This window comes from Hippocampus bargibanti, linkage group LG17 (genome assembly GCF_051943395.1).
Source record: "Hippocampus bargibanti isolate YZ-2025 linkage group LG17, ASM5194339v1, whole genome shotgun sequence".
In the NCBI taxonomy this organism is placed as follows: domain Eukaryota; kingdom Metazoa; phylum Chordata; class Actinopteri; order Syngnathiformes; family Syngnathidae; genus Hippocampus; species Hippocampus bargibanti.
The window spans coordinates 2,004,519-2,010,000 of record NC_142750.1 but is presented as its reverse complement, the minus strand read 5'-3'; the positions used below and the strand labels follow the sequence as shown (position 1 = coordinate 2,010,000).

Here is a 5,482-nt window from a genome sequence, read left to right as displayed (position 1 = left end):
ACCCATATCATTTAGGAATTAACTGGTTGAAAGAAGCAAGTTGTATTGCATTGTATTTTGGACCGCCCCCATTTCAAGCTCCTATAACTCCAGACCCATATCATTTAGGAATTAACTGGATGAAAGAAGCAAGTCTAAGGTAGTCCTAAGACTCAATATTATGTCAGACCACATTAAAAAAATAATAATTGTAAAACATATTTATTGATCTGTCATGAAACAAAAAAAAATATGGATTAAAAAATACGATTCCAAAATTCATCATATAATTTTAACTCGTTCACTAATTTATTGGGGAATTGAAAATATGACGTACAGCACCATTCCTGAATTTATTCTGGTTTTTTTTTTTTCATGTTTGGGTGCCGATTCAGAGGTTTGATTCTCATATGAAGACCGAAGAGGAGGTCAATGGATGAATGAAGGTAGCTGGTGTGAGAGAAGAGGATGCACAAAACCGGGATAGGATGGAGGACACTGATTCGCTGTGCCGATCCCTGAGGGGAAAAGCCGAAAGATGTTTGGGTGCCGATAAAGCGCTGGCCTTGTCCTCTAGCAATGTTTTTCCCTTCCACAAGGGGGCAGAATTTCCTTTTTTTCCATGTTAGCGCTATTCTATATAAACCAAGATAATAATAATAATAATAATAATAGTCATTTCGACGCCTAAGTCTCTATTCAACATTTTGAACGGATTTCGACTTACGACCATTTTGACTTACGACCACTCGGTCGGAACGGAACTTGGTTGTAAGTCGGATGTTACCAGTTCTAGTAAAACTGGAGTACTAAAATGTTTATTTTTTTTAGAAAGGGAATAGCTCATATGCAAACAAGAAGGACGACAGGCGCCGAGTGAGCCGAGCATGCGGAGCATCCTCAGCCAAGTGGGATTGAAGCGCGATGGCGTCACACAAAGGCTACCCGCTTTTGGCAACGCAACAGTGAACAATGTTTGGCAAGCGCAGCCGGAATCATGGATAGCAGTCACGCTAACACACACACACGGACACTCGCCAGCTACAAAAAAGCAAGGCGCCGTATGATTGCTTACAATTATAACAAAATAAATAAATCCGACAAAGCACTACTGAAGGCCTAGCGATGAAATCCACGGCCTGCCACTGACATTAATAATAATAAGAAGAATTTCATTTATAAGCACTTTTCAAAACTCTCAAGGTCACTTTACAGTCACAGGATCAGTTTTTCTGTGGATGAGCAGCGGCAGCCACATGCGCCAGCGTTCACTCAACCCGGAAGAACACAAAATATAGAAAGTTAGCTAGCTAGCTAATAGATAACTAATCGATAGCTAGCTAGCTAGCTAGTTAGATATCTAATGTATAGCAAATAGAATAATAAATATGAAATCAGTATGTATGTATTGCATTGTATTTAAGACAGGCGCCCCCATTTCAAGATCAAATAACTCCAGACACATATCATTTAGGAAATAACTCTTTTTCCCTGATGAAAGAAGAGAGTCTAAGTTTCTTACCCTGCATTGACTATGAAATCAGTGTGTATGTATTGCATTGTATTTAAGAGAGGCGCCCCCATTTCCAGCTCAAATAACTCCAGAGCCATATCATTTAGGACATAACTCTTTTTTTTTCCCCAATGAAACAAGAGAGTCTAAGTTTCTTACCCTGCATTGACTATGAAATCATATGTCTGTATTGCATTGTATTTAAGACAGGCGCCCCCATTTCAAGATCAAATAACTCCAGACACATATCATTTAGGAAATAACTCTTTTTCCCTGATGAAAGAAGAGAGTCTAAGTTTCTTACGCAGCATTGAATGTTTATATTATTCTAAAAGTCAATCTTCTGTGTTTCCTGGAATTTGAGTGAAAATGACAAAAACCCTGGCACTGGAGTGGACACATTTTTTGCACATCGTCTGTCAGTGAATCGGTTAATATGAGTGCATTTATCGCCGCGGTCGTGCTCGTTCCTACTTGTATCTTCTAAAACGGCATTAAAATGACATTAATATACCGTGTACATTAATGCATATGATTTATTAACGACGTCTGGGCCAGGATGGTTGAAAAACTGCAGATGATGATACTCGGTGCATGTTTCACCGACACAGAAGACCAAAGTATGCTTAGAGATCTCCGTTGTGGTCATCGGGTTGAACGACACTGAAATGCCTTTTGTGTTGGGGGGTGGGGTTCAACTGGGACACACCTGAACGTGTGTTGGGGGTCAGATGCCGCTCATTAGAATATGTGAAGTCATGTCGAGCTCAAGAGGGACGTGCGACCGTGACTTCCGCCTGACTACGAATGCACGTTGAAGCGAGCAGATGGCAGAAAAGAGACGACGGGCAGCAAAATGGAGGACATGGGTTGAGCTTTTTCGCCAAAATAAAAGTCTACACCAAGTTTCGGAAAAGAGAGTTTCGTCTGATTGGCTGGATTCAAATTCAAAATGGTCGCCGAGGAGAATTCAGTGTGAGAATGATTTCAAATGATTCGATGATGATTTTAAAGCTGTAACAAAGCGCTAACATCGGCAAAAAAAAGCAAATGCTGTCCTCTCGTGGAAGGGAAAAAAAAAATTGTTAGAGGTCTGGCCAGTGCTTTATCGGGACGCCCGCTCCAAAAAAAAAAAAAAAAAAACATTGTTAGAGGTCTGGCCAGCGCTTTATCGGCACCCCCGCTCCACCAAAAAAAAAAAAAAAACATTGTTAGAGGTCTGGCCAGCGCTTTATCGGGACCCCCGCTCCACAAAAAAAAAAAAAAAAAAAAAAAAATTGTTAGATGGAATGGCGCTCCACGTCATATTTTCAATTCCGGAATGGCAGAACGAGTTAAAAATCGGGAAGCAAAATGCGGGAAGTGTTGGCCTCATTATCTGCGTTAAGTTGGAGGCGGGGCCGTGTGAGGCTTCCTACTTTATTTCATTTTTCTGTCCCCAAAAAAATAAATAAATAAATATGGATGTGGCCCTTCACGGACTGCCTTTCCAGAATGAGGTGAAGGGGGGGGGGGGGGATGTACTGTGCTTCAACAACGTGACTGGAGACCGAGAATAGGGGGAGGGGGGGGTTCAAGGCGGTTCAACGAAGACAGGGCAATCCAAAGTCTCCCCCTAACGGTTGATAATGGGACTACTTCCTGCATCCGCAAAGAAGATGCATCAGTGGATTAAAAATACATTTTTATAATAAACACAATAAAAATACTACTGCTAATAATAATAATACAACAATAATACAAATAATAATAATAATAATAATAATAATAATAAAAATAATACAATAATAATAATAATAGGTATACCATAATAAAATAATACAAAAACAAAATAAAATAATAGGATAAAATACTACTACTACTAAGAATAATACAAATGATAATAATAATACAAATAATAATACAATACAAATAATACAATAAAACAATAAACTAAAATAAAAAATAAACTAAAATAATATAATAAAATACTACTACTAATAATACATAATAATAATAATACAAATAACAATAATAATATAATAAGTATTATAATAATAATGTAAATAATAATACAATAAAAATAATAAGTATACAACAATAAAACAAAAAAATAAAAAAATTAACTAAAATAATATAATAAAATACGATTACTATTAATACAAATAACAATAATAATAATAATAATAATAATAGTAAGTATACCATAATAAAAAATAAAATACAAACATGCAATAAAATAATATAATAAAATACTACTACTACTAATAATAATAATAATAAATATGTATAAATAAAAAATAAAAAGCATAAAATCAAACCGTTTTTTTCCACCCTCATATAGGATCACATCAAGTTCCAATCGAGTGTGACAAAATATCACAACTGCGATTTTCAAATGGAAAGGAAGCAGTTCCGATTGACCTCGCCGGCAACCATTCTTGGATTGGGACGTCCACCAAGTAAAAAAGTTGTCCCAGCCAGAGAAAATCAAAACAATTGGAACTCGATCGTGGCCGTTTGTTTATTTGTCTCGTGGATTGTTGAAAACACCAAGGTGATTTTATCCGATTGGACCAAAACATCTGTGCGTTTCATTTCACCTTCTCTGCAAGGTTAAAAAAAAAAGCTACTTATGAATTTAGGAGATGACGGGTGTAAGAAATAGGCAACGGGGGCAAAAAAAATGGGGTGGGAGGGTTCCATTGATGCGCCTCAAAGCTGCCTGCGCTTCCCTTACTGCGCAACTGGATGAAATACGAGTCTATCTGCGCTATGGGGAGGAAAAAAAAATAAAATCAGGTGGAGTTGGTGTCCATACGGCACTTTGTGGGGGTACGCGCATGAGCCGAGCGCATCAGCAACGGCTGGAGAAGGTGTTGGAGCTCCACCATGCGACATTCAGGTGGGGGGGTAAAGTGGGTTGGGGGTGGGGGTTAAAAAAGGACAACTACTTACAACATCTCCCTTCCACAGAGCTCCAAAATAGTCACGCCAGATGACATTGCAACAGTTCTTGCCTCCGTTGAAAGCCCCGCAGCCTCGGATGGTGCTCACTCTCAAACGCTGCACAGCAGGAGGGGTGCGGGTGGGGGTGGGGGGGGGTTGTAGGGGGGTGAGTTGGGGTAGGGGGTGAACCACCCAATATCTGGAGAGTAATAATTTCCACCGAAAATGACAAGTAAAAAAAATCCACGCTCTCTGTCTCACTTTGCGTCGAGAACATCAACGTTGGAGTAATCCAATTGGCATTCTGCTGATTCTCCGCTGCAATCTCGGCCGTCCCTGCGCATGGTGCGTAAAGGGGGGGTTGAACGAGGGGTGGTGGTGGTGGGGTCAAACAGCCAATGTGAGATCACCGTATCCTGTCATTGCCGTCCCGGAGGCTGAGAAGATGGAAGAGGCAGCTCTGGATGCGCGCGTTCATGGACCTGGCGAGGGGGGAAAAGAGCTCCTGCAGCCCGCAAAGCGTTTGCAAGCGCGGGGACCCGCTTTCGCTTGCCATCTTCCAGCTCTCGCTCCCTCCCTCCCTCCCTCACCCTGCCTCCCCCGTGCCTCCCCCACCCCCTCCCTCACTACCTCGTCGCGCGCGCTGGATGTGCTCTGGTGCGTGAGTTCAGTCGTCCGTCGTGCGTTCTCAATGCAGATTCGAGGGGCAGCTGGATGAAGCTCCTTTGGGGGGGGGGGGGGGGGGGGGGGGGGGGCTTTGAGCATTTTGTCTTTTTCGGGGCGTCTTTTGGGGATTCTTTTTTATTTTTTTTAGGGAGGGTAAAGTCAGATGGAAAGTGGAGCGAATGCGGCAGAGCTTGATAAATGGTGCGAAGAAGCAATGGCGCATATAAGAAATCAATGCTGGATGAAAGGCTTCTACTCCATCTTGATGCGTGACAATTTGGGATGGAAGGCAATAGAAATCAAGTAGAATGGCTGTTGATTACCCAGTTGGTGGGGGGGGGGGAGTGGGGGTCTTTTTGTATCCGCATTTGAACCATCGATGAAAAGGTTTCTTCA

At 41.2% G+C, this 5,482-nt stretch overlaps 1 protein-coding gene across 2 annotated transcripts in view; it reads right to left on the bottom strand.

Moving 5' to 3' along the window:
• Window positions 1–4,976, bottom strand: part of grin2aa (glutamate receptor, ionotropic, N-methyl D-aspartate 2A, a) — an 81,007-nt gene extending 76,031 nt beyond the window's left edge. The window contains exons 1-2 of one of the 2 annotated variants that reach the window (XM_089018411.1): window positions 4,682–4,976; window positions 4,430–4,537 (exon numbers count right to left, since the gene is read on the bottom strand). The gene's annotated coding sequence lies outside the window, so the exon portion shown is untranslated. Of the gene's footprint in view, window positions 1–4,429; window positions 4,581–4,681 lie in introns of those variants that run through there. The other variant, XM_089018410.1, reaches the window with a different exon arrangement.
• Between the last annotated feature and the right edge of the window lie 506 nt (window positions 4,977–5,482).